The sequence below is a fragment of the Schistocerca serialis genome, chromosome 6, assembly GCF_023864345.2.
Source record: "Schistocerca serialis cubense isolate TAMUIC-IGC-003099 chromosome 6, iqSchSeri2.2, whole genome shotgun sequence".
Lineage (NCBI taxonomy): Eukaryota > Metazoa > Arthropoda > Insecta > Orthoptera > Acrididae > Schistocerca > Schistocerca serialis.
In genome coordinates, this window is record NC_064643.1 from 232,699,104 (window position 1) to 232,714,689 (window position 15,586).

Consider the following 15,586-nt stretch of genomic DNA (forward strand, 5'->3'; position numbering starts at 1 on the left):
GGTTACCTGCCCTAGCCACTAACCGTATTTTAGGCTTCGTCCTTTCCTCACCTGTTGTCGCTGTCAACATGGTGTGTAGTTTTGACAGCTAATACATATTTCATTGTGGATAATCACGTTCGTAACCTTTGGAGTTTGAGCTTTCATGTTCTGATTGGTGGCAAGCAAGTCGTAATGTCGGTCACTCCGTGGCTGTCACCGTGTTGGGTTCCGACGGATCAAGTGTAGTTGAGCTCACCAACTGTCTCACCTAAGTGAACGATGGCAGACCGATCTCCCTGTAAGCTTCTGAGTGCCGTTTTCTTTATTGCTCTTCTCACCGGTGTTTAATTGCCTGTTTATAATGTATCATAGCCAATGATTTAAATATTCTTGTTTTTAATAGACTTTATGTATTTTGAGTTTTGAAAATCAATTGTGGCCCCTAAGCCACTTAAAACCTTATTCTTGAAATTACGCTTTAAGGAAATACATTGCGGCCTTCTTCTATGGTAACATATTCTATGGTCATATATTTTCAAACTTTCAAATTTAGTTGTGGCTCTCAAAAAAAAAAAAAGTGTTCAAATGTGTGTGAAATCTTATGGAACTTAAATGCTAAGGTCATCAGTCCTTGCCGAGCGGTGTGGCCGTGCGGTTCTGGGCGCTTCAGTCTGTAACCGTGTGACCGCTACGGTCGCAGGTGTTCGAATCCTGCCTCTGGCATGGCTGTGTGTGATGTCCTTAGGTTAGTTAGGTTTAAGTAGTTCTAAGTTCTAGGGGACTGATGACCACAGTTGTTAAGTCCCATAGTGCTCAGAGCCATTTGAACCATTTCAATCATCAGTCCTTAAGCTTACACACTACTTAACCTAAATTATCCTAAGGACAAACACACACACCCATGCCCGAGGGAGGACTCGAACCACCGCCGGGACCAGCCGCATAGTCCGTGACTGCAGCGCGCTAAACCGCTCGGCTAAATCCGCGTGGCAGTTGTGGCTGTCAGCCGCTTGTATTTCACCTTGAATATGTTTTTCTGTCTAATTTTGCCTTCAGGCTTTCCAGCCTAGCTGTGATACCGTGCGTATTGTAATTATTTTATTTGCTACTTTAACTGCATGTTTTTTTTTATTTTGTTGATTTTTAAGATTTATTGATTGGAGGCCCTCAGCCGAGGAATAATTGCCTTTTTGAAACTCATAGTTCTAAAGGTTCGGCTATGTGCCGTTTTGGTTTAAAGGTATATTAAATTACAAATTTTAGTGAATCTGACCGACACCTTATTTGGCCCTTTCCACATTCCTAATCACCTCTTCTGCCCTTCGGGTTTAGCGGACGTTTCAGATAATGCACCACGTCACAAAGGCACTAGTGAGATGGAGTGCTTTGAGAAACACAGTGTCGAATTCCAGTTGATTTGCTGGCCCCGCAACTCACCAGATCTGAACCAGATGCAGGTTCGAATCCTGCCTCGGGCATGGGTGTGTGTGATGTCCTTAGGTTAGTTAGGTTTAAGTAGTTCTAAGTTCTAGGGGACTTATGACCTAAGATGTTGAGTACCATAGTGCTCAGAGCCAACCACACCGATCAGACATGTTTAGGTGGTGTCAGCAACATTCATACGGCGTTAGGAGCATACCGCGACGTAATTGCTTTGACGGCGGCCTGCAAAATACGAGGCGCCTTTGTCGCCGTGGATTTTGACAACGCATTCGACCGCGTCGCCCACGGCTTCTTACGCGTAGTTTTGCAACACATGGGCCTCTCTCCAGAGTCTGCACATGTGGTCCTTCGACTGGTCCACGGAGTGCGCTCCCGCATGATGGTCAACGGTTATCAGTCTGGCCACATTGTTGTTGGACGGTCAGTGCGACAAGGGTGCCCCCTGTCGGGTCTATTATTTGCTGCAGCGCTTGAACCAGCTTTACATGGTCTACGGCAGCGATTAACTGGTATCTCCTTGCGGGACGTGACCTTTCGTTGTGGTGCATTCGCCGATGACGTGGTGTTCCTCGCCAGATCAGAGGATGAAATGCATATGGCGCTTCAGTGGCTACGCCAGTACGGGGCGGTCGCTGGGAGCGTCATCAACGTGAAGAAAACGATATACATGGATGTCGGAGGGGGGATTTCCCACACAACGGCAGTGCCCTTTGACAAGGTGCCCGTACTCAAGTGTTTAGGAGTGCAATTGTATAGCAATGTCCGCCGCACGGCGGCGGCTACGTACCGCCGGTTCCTACACCAGACACGTGCTCTGCTGCAGGACGACAAACTGCGTCGCTTGGATATGTTCCTCAGAACACGTTATGTCAACACCTATCTTGTCTCAAAACTGAACTATTTTGCGCATATCCTTCCCTTGACGGCTACGATGGCCGACGGATTTCAAGCAGCATATGGACATTACGTAAGCACCGGTCCGGTTTTTAAAGTCCGATACGCCACCCTTATACTGCCGCAGCGGGCGGGCGGTATCGGTTTAATTCATGTATATAACCGTGCGCGATCGCTTTATCTCAACACTATGCGTCGCACATGGACCTCTGCCCATGCCACTCTGACAGGCTCCATGATAGCGGAAGTGGCACCGCACTCTATGCATCCCCCGATTTCTGTAGGGCACATTTCACCGGCACTCACCCACATCAGAGAGTTCTTGATTGACTTCAGCTACTTACGGTCAGAACTTCCGACTACACGGAAGCCCAGCACAAAACACTATTATCGCCTCTACCAACAACAGCAACCTGTAAATACGATCGCCCACAGACATCCTGAAGTTGCCTGGAACACGGTGTGGCGAGCGGTACACACGCCTTTTCTACCTACGACGGTGCGTTCATTGTGGTACGTGGTTGTGAATGGGAAGTTCGCTACTCGTCAGAGGCTACAGTCCATACATCTGACGGACGACCCCTTGTGTCCGACATGCTCAGTCGCTGACTCGGATGCACACCGTCTGACGTGCGCCGCGACCAGCGAGTCCTGGCTACTGACGCAGCGCATGCTGGCGTTAATCTTGCAACGATTGTCTATCTCCCCTCATGATGTATTGCGCCCCGACGGCGTATACTTTCCATCAACCAGAAAGAACGCCGTTAACTGGCTAAAAGGCATGGCCGTTTACTACATATTTTGCGATGCTCCCAAAGGCACACTCGACTTTTGGTCCCTATTGATGAGGACACATGCAGCTCTCAGCCGCCACCCGAAGTACAGAACTCGTTTCGCAAATTATTTAGGCTCATTATTTGCAGATCCTCCTGCTCACTGGCGCGTTCCGGGTATGAGACGCTGAAAATGAAGAAGAATCCTGGAGCACATTGATCCTCTACGGACGGAATAGGGGGGAACCCCACCCAACAGACGAGAAGACGACTCGGACGCTCGGCTACGGCAGTTGTAGGATCTTTCTTTGTAATGAAACAAAAATAAATCTATAAATACAATACAAAAAAGTTAAAAATGTTCACAAAAATTAAAGAAATAAATAAATAGAAAAACATCGACAAACCCAGTACTTCCTCTTCCTGATCCTTCGATCCTGGAACTCAAACACGTAGCTTGGGCGTGGCGGCGGGATGGCCAGGCTTCGGGTGTCGACCCCTGCCCTACCCGTCGTCCTGCTCCTTAGCGGTTCATTTAAAAAAAATATTAAAAAAACAGGTAGTGTCTTTGATTAATAATCAAAACGTCTTCGGTCCCGGGTTCGATCCCCACCACTGCCTAAATTTTGATAAATAATCAGCATTGGCGGCCGAAGACTTCCGGCATAAGAAGTCAGCCTCATTCTGCCAATGGCCTTGTCAAAGAGGGCGGAGGAGCGGATAGAGGGTCAGGGCACTCTCTTGTCCTAGGGGTGGGAAATTGCCCCTAAAGGCGGAAGAATAAGCAATGATCAACGACATGAGGATGCAGAAGGCAATGGAAACCACTGCAGTAAAGACACGTAACGTGTACCCGCAGGACATGTGGCCTGTTATTGAAGAAGTGTCATGATGATCTCTCCATTGGCAAAAGATTCCGGAGTAGTCCCCCATTCGGATCTCCGGGAGGGACTGCCAAGGGGGAGGTTACCATGGGAAAAGGATTGAATAATCAACGAAAGGATAACGTTCTACGAGTCGGGGCGTGGAATGTCAGAAGCTTGAACGTGGTAGGGAAACTAGAAAATCTGAAAAGGGAAATGCAAAGGCTCAATCTAGATATAGTAGGGGTCAGTGAAGTGAAGCGGAAGGAAGACAAGTGTTTCTGGTCAGATGAGTATCGGGTAATATCAACAGCAGCAGAAAATGGTATAACAGGTGTAGGATTCGTTATGAATAGAAAGGTAGGGCAGAGGGTGTGTTACTGTGAACAGTTCAGTGACCGGGTTGTTCTAATCACAATCGACAGCAAACCACCACCGACAACGATAGTTCAGGTATACATGCCGACGTCGCAAGCTGAAGATGAACAGATAGAGAAAGTGTATGAGGATATTGAAAGGGTAATACAGTATGTAAAGAGGGACGAAAATCTAATAGTCATGGGCGACTGGAATGCAGTTGTAGGGGAAGGAGTAGAGGAAAAGGTTACAGGATAATATGGGCTTGGGACGAGGAATGAAAGAGGAGAAAGACTAATAGAGTTCTGTAACAAGTTTCAGCTAGTAATAGCGAATACCCTATTCAAGAATCACAAGAGGAGGAGGTATACTTGGAAAAGGCCGGGAGATACGGAGAGATTTCAGTTAGATGACATCATGGTCAGACAGAGATTCCGAAATCAGATACTGGATTGCAAGGCGTACCCAGGAGCAGATATAGACTCAGATCACAATATAGTAGTGATGAAGAGTAGGCTGAAGTTCAAGACACTAATCAGGAAGAATCAACACGCAAAGAAGTGGGATACGGAAGTACTAAGGAATGACGAGATACGTTTGAAGTTCTCTACCGCTATAGATACAGCAATAAGGAATAGTGCAGTAGGCAGTACCGTCGAAGAGGAATTGACATCTCTAAAAAGGGCCATCACAGAATTTAGGAAGGAAAACATAGGTACAAAGAAGGTAGCTGCGAAGAAACCATGGGTAACAGAAGAAATACTTCACTTGATTGATGAAAGGGAAAATCAGGCATACAGAAACACAAGTCGCTGAGGAATGAAATAAATAGGAAGTGCAGGGAAGCTAAGACGAAATGGCTGCAGCAAAAATATGAAAACATCGAAAAAGATATGATTGTCGGAAGGACAGACTCAGCATTCAGGAAAGTCAAAACAACCTTTGGTGACATTAAAAGCAACGGTGGTAACATTAAGAGTGCAACGGGAATTCACTGTTAAATGCAGAGGAAAGAGCAGATATGTGGAAAAAATACATTGAAAGCCACTATGAGGGTGAAGATTTGTCTGATGTGATAGAAGATGAAACAGGAGTCGATTTAGAAGAGATAGGGGATCCAGTATTAGAATCGGAATTTAAAAGAGCTTTGGAGGACTTACGGTCAAATAAGGCCGAAGGAATAGATAACATTCCATTAGAATTTCTAAAACCATTGGGGGAAGTGGCAACGAAACGACTATTCACGTTTGTGTGTAGAATATATGAGTCTGGCGACATACCATCTGACATTCGGAAAAGCATCATCCAGACAATTCCGAAGACGGCAAGAGCCGACACGTGCGAAAATTATCGCACAATCAGCTTAACAACTCATGAATCGAAGCTGCTTACAAGAATAATATACAGAAGAATGGAAAAGAAAATTGAGAATGCGCTAGGTGACGATCAGTTTGGCTTTAGGAAAAGTAAAGGGACGAGAGAGGCAATTCTGACGTTATGGCTAATAATGGAAGCAAGGCTAAAGAAAAATCAAGACACTTTCATACGATTTGTCGTCCTGGAAAAAGCGTTCGACAATATGAAGTGGTGCAAGCTGTTCGAGATTCTGAAAAAAGTAGGGGTAAGCTATAGGGGGAGACGGGTCATATACAATATGTACAACAACCAAGAGGGAATAATAAGAGTGGACGATCAAGAACGAAGTGCTCGTATTAAGAAGGGTGTAAGACAAGGCTGTAGACTTTCGCCCCTACTCTTCAATCTGTACATCGAGGAAGCAATAATGGAAATAAAAGAAAGGTTCAGGAGTGTAATTAAAATACAAGGTGAAAGGATATCAATGATACGATTCGCTGTGACATTGCTATCCTGAGTGAAAGTGAAGAAGAATTAAATGATCTGCTGAACGGAATGAACAGTCTAATGAGTACACAGTATGGTTTGAGAGTAAATCGGAGAAAGACGAAGGTGATGAGAAGTAGCAGAAATGAGAACAGCGAGAAACTTAACATCAGGATTGATGGTCACGAAGTCAATGAAGTTAAGGAATTCTGCTACCTAGGCAGTAAAATAACCAATGATGTACGGAGCAAGGAGGACGTCAAAAGCAGACTCGCTATGGCAAAAAAGGCATTTCTGGCCAAGAGAAGTCTACTAATATCAAATACCGGCCTTAATTTGCGGAAGAAATTTCTAAGGATATACGTCTGGAGTACAGCATTGTATGGTAGTGAAACATGGACTGTGGGAAAACCGGAACAGAAGAGAATCGAAGCATTTGAGATGTGGTGCTATAGACGAAGTTGAAAATTAGGTGGACTGATAATGTAAGGAATGACGAGGTTCTACGCAGAATCGTAGAGGAAAGGAATATGTGGAAAACACTGATACGGAAAATGGACAGGATGATAGGACATCTGCTAAGACATGAGGGAGTGACTTCCATGGTACTAGAGGGAGCTGTAGAGGGCAAAAACTGTAGAGGAAGACAGAGACTGGAATACATCAAGCAAATAATGGAGGACGTAGGTTGCAAGTGCTACTCTGAAATGAAGATGTTAGCACAGGAAAGGAATTCGTGGCGGGCCGCATCAAACCAGTCAGTAGACTGATAACCAAAAAAAAAAAAAAAAAAAATGAAGCATATAACCTTATTTAAGGTAGCTAAATTCAACCCAGCTGCCTACCATGCGCTCATTAACACTGCCGTGAACTCAAAATTTGGCTTTGACAGCTAGCATTGTGTTGATGGAAGTTTTTCTGGATGGACATTTCGATAGAGAGGAGGAAGTTATCTTGCGAACACTCTGTGATACTCTGGTTGGGATGGAGGGGGGAATCTGAATCGCTATTAGATGCTGAAGAAACCTACACTTACTTGGAAATGGAAATGAATAAGAAAACGAACACTCTGGGCAAAAAAGAATTTAAATTGTGAATGCACATTTACATTCAGAATATGAAAAACCCCAAATAAAATGAGGAATATCGTATATTTGCATTTACTGTAAATACTAAGAGAAAGTGGTCGTACATCGGTATGAAAAAGATGGAATTAGCGATGTTTACTGCAGTAGGGAATATCTGAAAGATCTGTTTATAGATCTCCATTCCTATCTGGATCTGTTCCAAAACGGCTGATATATTGTGCCACCTTGGGTTGGACATCGAATGCGGTTTGTTCTCTTGCGTCGGAGCGAATGTCCGTAAAACTGACATAATTTCAACACATACCTCGAGAACGCAGAGCAAATAATTTCTTTTACTGATAGATCAGCACAGCTCCAAAATCGTCTGAGCAAAAGAAAATGTGGTCCCATAGCTCACAACAAATTAAGTCGACAATCTGAGATATTTTCCTGTCTCTCTGTTTCAATTGGTTCAAATGGCTCTGACCTCTACGGGACTTAACATCGGAGGTCATCAGTCCCCTAGAACGTAGAACTACTTAAACCTAACTAACCTAAGGACATCACACACATCCATGCCCGATGCAGGATTCAAACCTGCGACCGTAGCAGTCACGCGGTTCCAGACTGAAGCGCCTTGAACCGCTCGGCCACCGCAGCCGGCCTCTCTTTTTCCCTCTCACTCTTTGTGTGTGTGTGTGTGTGTGTGTGTGTGTGTGTGTGTGTGTGCGGGCGGGCGTTTTATGCATCTAAAACGCTGAGCAGTGAGATTATCAGCACCCTCGGTAAAACAGTCCGAGACGGCTGTAATTAAACCAGTTAATACAATAACGGCCTAAAATATTACATCATTAAAAATTGCAATCACACTCTCCATTTTTCACTCAAATTCTTCAGGTCATACATAGACTTGGCTAATGTAAATTTGTCTTCTTCTCAGTGTTAAAGGATGCCATTAAAAACCTAACGGAACTGTAGCGTAAAGGTTTAAAGAAAGCTCAGGAAAGTGTCGCTGGCTGATGATTTCGCCCTCATGAAAAACGAGTATCTCTTGACGGTACACGTTTGTGGAAATATATGAAGAGACAGGCCAAAGAGAAATAAAGAATATACCATTGAAAGAAACACATATTGATGTCCATGTGATAAGGTAACATTTGTTAATTGCGTACCCTATTTACATTACATGTTACGAACACTGCTCAATATTCCAGAATAAAATTTTCACTCTACAGACGAGTGTCCGCTGATATATGAAACTTCCCACAAGATTAAAATTGTGTGCCGGACCGAGATTCGGTCTCGCGACCTTTGCCTTTCATGGACAAGTGCTCTTCCATCTCTTTTCTTTCTTTTCGTGAAGAGTAGAGTGATCAGTTATGAGCTGGTGGAGACAGGGCAGGCAGGGGTCGAAACCCGAGGCTTGGCCACTGTGTCCCCTGCACCACTACCGACAAGAAGCGCCCGAAAGAAGGGTAGAAGTCAAAGAGAAGGGAACAATAGAGTTGGTGGAATAACCAGTGTCCTCTGGTATAGTGCATAAAAGAAAGGAGGCCCTTATAAATGCACCTGCTCCACTGTGAGTTACGATATAGAGTCTGAGAAGTCAGCAGGGTGGGGGGGGGGGGGGGAGTGTCGTCCGCGTGTGGCACCATCCAGCTGAGCGGGGGTGATATAAAAAACATCGCGTGTAGGTAATTGCCAAAGAAGGCGCGGTAGCCCAGTCGGTGCTCGACTTCACTGTGGGCAATTTGTAAGTATTGCCAGAAGTCAATGCGTGATTTGTCGCTATCATTGTACGTGTAGGTGTTCGTCCACCTCTTGACCCATACAATCGCATGATTTTGGTGGCGGAGGAATAAGTATCCTCAGGATGGATGTAACAGGCAACGAACTGTCGTCCAAGTTTGCAGACGTCAATGATGGGAGAACAAGTCATTTGGTGGACATCGTCATTCATGAGGTGGCAAATTGAACAAAGCTGAGACTCCGTTAGTCCGATGGCGTGAAGACGATGATTTGTAGCGAATTTTCGACATGCGACGTGCTACCATATTGCCCGGACATTGGAGGGAAGAAAAAGCTGGTGGCTATGACGCCAAACCGTGGGCCACCGCGTGATGGATGTCTGAGTTCGATGACGTTGCTGGATATGCAACGAAGCAGTGGGGTATAAAAATCTTTAGGTCGAGGAGAACGCGTGTTCCCTAAGTGTGTGTGAGCATATCTGAAGTCGACGATGAAATCAGAAATGTGCGTCAATTGGCGCGTGACATGTCCGACTGGTACAGGTGGCGTTATGGTCGCGGGCATAAGAATTTGCAGCAAGCTGCACATGAGGGAGGGGCCCCCGTTCCACTGTGTGTGCATGGTGGACATGTACAGGCACGCCGCTAGGTGTCGCATATTGACAAGGCCGAGGCCTCACGCTCGCGGGGAGAGCGTGAACGTTTCGTAACGGACATTAAAGAGCATACCGGTCGTAAGAAAGTATCCGAATGCAGCCTGGAGGCTGCGTCCTATAGTTGATGGCAGCGGCTGGATCTGTGCGTTGGTGGACCATTCTGGACGCCACATGCTGATTGAGGTATTGGACACTTTGTAAAGAATCGAGTCGGCGGAGGAGATTTTGTCGCACAGCCTTGCGGATAAGTTGGAGTGCACACCGAATACTGATGGCAGCGGAGCGGCGCACGGTGGAGGTGAAAATTAAACCAAGGATCGTAGTTTCTGTACACACGGAAGAGATGCTTAGTCGTCGTGTGAGAAACCGCCTCCAATGGACATCGCCTTGGATTTATCCACATTCACGTTATTGACCGCTGCAGCTCCGTACGTTGAAATCAAATCAAGCACCGTTTGTGTTTCGTTCCGTGAGCGGATCAAGAGGAGGAGCTCGTCCGCATACGCACTACACAGAAAACTGTGCTGTCGCGAAGTGAGACCTAAAAGGTGGCTCGTCGGACTCCCGATGAGCGGCTCCAGGTTTATGGCAAGGAGTTGGGTCGAAAATGGGCATCCTCGCCTTATGGAATGTCGGATCGTCACTCGTCCCGTCACACGGCCATTTACCTGAATCAACGATTCGGCGGCGCCGTACAGGCGCCGTACGACATCGATAAAGGCGAGTGTAAAACCAGTTTGGCTCATTAATGAGAACAGAAAAAGATCCTGCACCTTGTAGAATGCGCTGTCAAAATCAATGGGAATTACCGCGGCGCGGAGTCTGCACGCCACTGCCAGTGCAGTTAAATCTCGGCATTCTCCTCTGGCAGTCTGTATATTAACTGAGCCACCCGGAGTTGTGTGTTCCGGGGGTAGAATGCTAGGCAGGATCTTGCAGCATCGCGTCGCCAGGAGTCATGTAAATTTTTCATAGTCTGCGTTAAGCTGTCAGGGAACGGTAACGTGCGGTCGTCACTGCCGGTGACAGTTTATGGATCTACATCTACATCTATATTTAACTCCGCAAGCCACCCAACGGTGTGTGGCGGAGGGCACTTTACGTGCCACTGTCATTACCTCCATTTTCTGTTCCAGTCGCGTATGGTTCGCGGGAAGAACGACTGTCTGAAAGCCTCCGTGCACGCTCGAATCTCTCTAATTTTGCATTCGTGATCTCCTCGGGAGGTATAAGTACGGGGAAGCAATATATTCGATACCTCATCCAGAAACACAGCCTCTCGAAACCTGGCGAGCAAGCTACACCGCGATGTAGAGCGCCTCTCTTGCAGAGTCTGCCACTTGAGTTTGCTAAACTTCTCCGTAACGTTATCACGGTTACCAAATAACCTTGTGACGAAACGCGCCGCTCTTCTTTGGATCTTCTCTATCTCCACCGTCAACCCGATCTGGCACGGATCCCACACTGATGAGCAATACTCAAGTATAGGTCGAACGAGTGTTCTGTAAGCCACCTCCTGTGTTGATGGACTACATTTTCTAAGGACTCTCCCAGTGAATCTCAACCTGGTATCCGCCTTACCAACAATTAATTTTATATGATCTTTCCACTTCAAATTGTTTCGCACGCATAGTCCCAGATATTTTACAGAAGTAACTGCTACCAGTGTTTGTTCCGCTATTATATAATAATACAATAAAGGATCCTTCTTTCTATGTATTCGCAATACATTACATTTGTCTATGTTAAGGGTCAGTTGCCACTCCCTGCACCAAGTGTCTATCCGCTGCAGATCTTCCTGCATTTTGCTACAATTTTCTAATGCTGCAACTTCTCTGTATACTACAGCATCATCCGCGAAAAGCCGCATGTAACTTCCGACACTATCTATTAGGTCATTTATATATATTGTGAAAAGCAATGGTCCATAACACTCCCCTGTGGCACGCCATAGGTTACTTTAACGTGTGTAGACGTCTCTCCATTGATAACAACATGCTGTGTTCTGTCTGCTAAAAACTCTTCAATCCAGTCACACAGCTGGTCTGATATTCCGTAGGCTCTTACTTTGTTTATCAGGCGACAGTGCGGAACTGTATCGAACGCCTTCCGGAAGTCAAGGAAAATAGCATCTACCTGGGAGCCTTTATCTGTTTTCTGGGTCTCATGAACAAATAAAGCGAGTTGGGTCTCACACGATCGCTGTTTCCGGAACCCATGTTGATTCCTACAGAGTAGATTCTGGGTTTTCAAAAACGACATGATACTCGAGCAAAAAACATGTTCTAAAATTCTACAACATATCGACGTCAGAGATAGGCCTATAGTTTTGCGCATCTGCTCGACGACCCTTCTTGAAGACTGGGACTACCTGTGCTCTATTCCAATCATTTGGAACCTTCCGTTCCTCTAGAGACTTGCGGTACACGGCTGTTAGATGGGGTGGAAGTTCTTTCGCGTACTCTGTGTAGAATCGAATTGGTATCCCGTCAGGTCCAGTGGACTTTCCTCTTTTGAGTGATTCCAGTTGCTTTTCTATTCCTTGGACACTTATTTCGATGTCAGCCATTTTTTCGTTTGTGCGAGGATTTAGAGAAGGAACTGAAGTGCGGTCTTCCTCTGTGAAACAGCTTTGGAAAAAGCTGTTTAGTATTTCAGCTTTACGCGTGTCATCCTCTGTCTCAATGCCATCATCATCCCGGAGTGTCTGGATATGCTGTTTCGAGCCACATACTGATTTAACGTAAGACCAGAACTTCCTAGGATTTTCTGTCAGGTCGGTTCATAGAATTTTATTTTCGAATTCACTGAACGCATCACGCATAGCCGTCCTTACGCCAACTATGACATCGTTTAGCTTCTGTTTGTCTGAGAGGTTTTGGCTGCGTTTACACTTGGAGTGAAGCTCTCTTTGCTTTCGCAGTAGTTTCCTAACTTTGTTATTGAACCACGGTGGATTTTTCCCGTCCCTCACAGTTTTACTTGGGACGTACCTGTCTAAAACGCATTTTACGATTGCCTTGAACTTTTTCCATAAACAATCAACATTGTCAGTGTCGGAACAGAAATTTTTGTTTTGATGTGTTAGGTAGTCTGATATCTGCCTTCTATTACTCTTGCCAAACAGATAAACCTTCCTCCCTTTTTTTATATTCCTATTAACTTCCATATTCAGGGATGCTGCAACGGCCTTATGATAACTGATTCCCTGTTCTGCACTTACAGAGTCGAAAAGTTCGGGTCTGTTTGTTATCAGTAGGTCCAAGATGTTATCTCCACGAGTCGGTTCTTTGTTTAATTGTTCGAGGTAATTTTCGGATAGTGCACTCAGTATAATGTCTCTCGATGGTCTGTCCCTACCACCCGTCCTAAAACTCTGAGGATCCCAGTCTATATCTGGTAAATTGAAATCTCCACCTAAGACTATAACATGCTGAGAAAATTTATGCGAAATGTATTCGAAATTTTCTCTCAGTTGTTCTGCCACTAATGCTGCTGAGTCGGGAGGTCGGTAAAAGGAGCCAACTATTAACCTAGCTCGGTTGTTGAGTGTAACCTCCAACCATAATAATTCACAGGAACTATCCACTTCTGTTTCGCTACAGGATAAACTACTACTAACAGCGAAAACACGCCACCACCGGTTGCCTGCAATCTACCCTTTCTAAACCCCGTCTGTGCCTTTGTAAAAATTTCGGCAGAATTTATCTCTGGCTTCAATCAGCTTTCTGTACCTATAACGAATGCAGCTTCGGTGCTTTCTATCAGCGCATGAAGTTCCGGTACTTTACCAATGCAGCTTCGACAGTTTACAATTACAATACCGATTGCTGCTTGGCCCCCGCATGTCCTGACTTTGCCCCGCACCCTTTGAGACTGTTGCCCTTTCTGTACTTGCCCGACGCCATCTAACCTAAAAAACCGCCCAGTCCACGCCACACAACCCCTGCTACCCGTGTAGCCGCTTGTCGCGTGTAGTGGACTCCTGACTTATCCAGCAGAACCCGAAATCGCACTACCCTATGGCGCAAGTCGAGGAATCTGCAGCCCACACGGTCGCAGAACCGTCTCAGCCTCTGATTCAGACCCTCCACTCGGCTCTGTACCAAAGGTCCGCAGTCAGTCCTGTCGACGATGCTGCAGATGGTGAACTCTGCTTTCATCCCGCTAGCGAGACTGGCAGTCTTCACCAAATCAGATAGCCGCCGAAAGCCAGAGAGGATTTACTCCGATCCATAGCGACACACATCATTGGTGCCAACATGAGCGACCACCTGCAGATGGGTGCACCCTGTATCCTTCATGGCATCTGGAAGGACCCTTTCCACATCTGGAGTTACTCCCCCCGGCATGCACACGGAGTGCACATTGGTTTTCTTCCCCTCTCTTGCTGCCATATCCCTAAGGGGCCCCATTACGCGTCTGACGTTGGAGCTCCCAACTACCAGTAAGCCATTCCTCTGCGACGCCCGGATCTTGCAGATTGAGGGGCAACCTCTGGAACAGGACAAGCAGCCATGTCCGGCCGAAGATCAGTATCAGCCTGAGACAGAGCCTGAAACCGGTTCGTCAGACGAACTGAAGAAGCCTTCCGTTCAGCCCTCCGGAATGTCTTTCGCCCCCTGCCACACCTCGAGACGACCTCCCACTCTACCACAGGTGAGGGATCAGCCTCAATGTGGGCAGTATCCCGTACAGCCACAGTCGTAGTCCGACCGGGGGATGCGTGGGACGAGCTGGCCGTCCCCGACAAACCCCCATCCGGACCCCCACAGTGATGCCCATTGGCAACAGCCTCAAGCTGTGTGACCGAAGCCAACACTGCCTGAAGCTGGGAGCGAAGGGATGCCAACTCAGCCTGCATCCGAACACAGCAGTTGCAGTCCCTATCCATGGTAAAAACTGTTGTGCAAACAACGTCTGAATTAATCTACAGAGAGCACAAACAATTCGACACAAAATTGAAACGGTTATTAAAATACAAGATTGCCTAGTAAATGCAGTAATGCTGCTACTTGCGCACTGCTGACACACTGCTCGACGGCGGAAGGAGACTACGCAATTTTACACTATTCAGGTACTAACATGCGATGCTACAACTCTCAAATACTATAATACGCTCGAAATCCATGAATTAAACAATGCAATTACCAAAAACATGCAAAGAAATTAAGAATTAAACTATGTAACAAGTAAGTGAGCTAAGAGTATACGACTTGCTGCTGCAGTTGCTTATCCATCGGCGGCAGGGGTATAATAATTCCTCTGACAAAGGACGACGGTACGGTGTTCCCCATCGTCATCACCGGTCGTTATGGCCGTGCGGTTCTAGGCGCTTTAGTCCGGAACCGCGCTGCTGCTACGGTCGCAGTTTCGAATCCTGCCTCGGGCATGGATGTGTAATGTCCTTAGGTTAGTTAGGTTTAAATAGTTCTAAGTCTAGGGGACTGACGACGTAAGATGTTAAGTCCCATAGTCCTCAAGGCCATTTGAACCCCTCGTCATCAGTTCATGAAACATCGTTGTCCACTGTCATGCCATTAGCGCAAGGAAAACGCGATGAAAGTCTATCGGCAATCCGTCGACGTGGACACTGTCTCGCGTAACTGTCTCCATCAGCTCGTCCGCTTCGTCGCTGGCGAAGGTGAGAGTTACTTGTGGTAACATAAACTCCCCAGCAAGGTTTTTGATAGTCTCCTCCTGGTACAATGTGAGGTAGTGGTCTACAAAGGCATTGACGATTTCGGCCTGGCAAGGGACTTGCTGGGCACGACAGATGTAGATCTCGGTGATAAGTCGTTTTCGTCGGTGTTTCCTATCGGAGATGATATGATGCATGACAGGATGTTCTTGTTCCGCCGAATCTCGATGTCGGGTCCGCACCATCGCCCCAGCATTCTACAGAATGTCAACGTTACAATTTGTCCCTTAATCCTTCTGCGTTCCCTCTGGGTTTAAGGG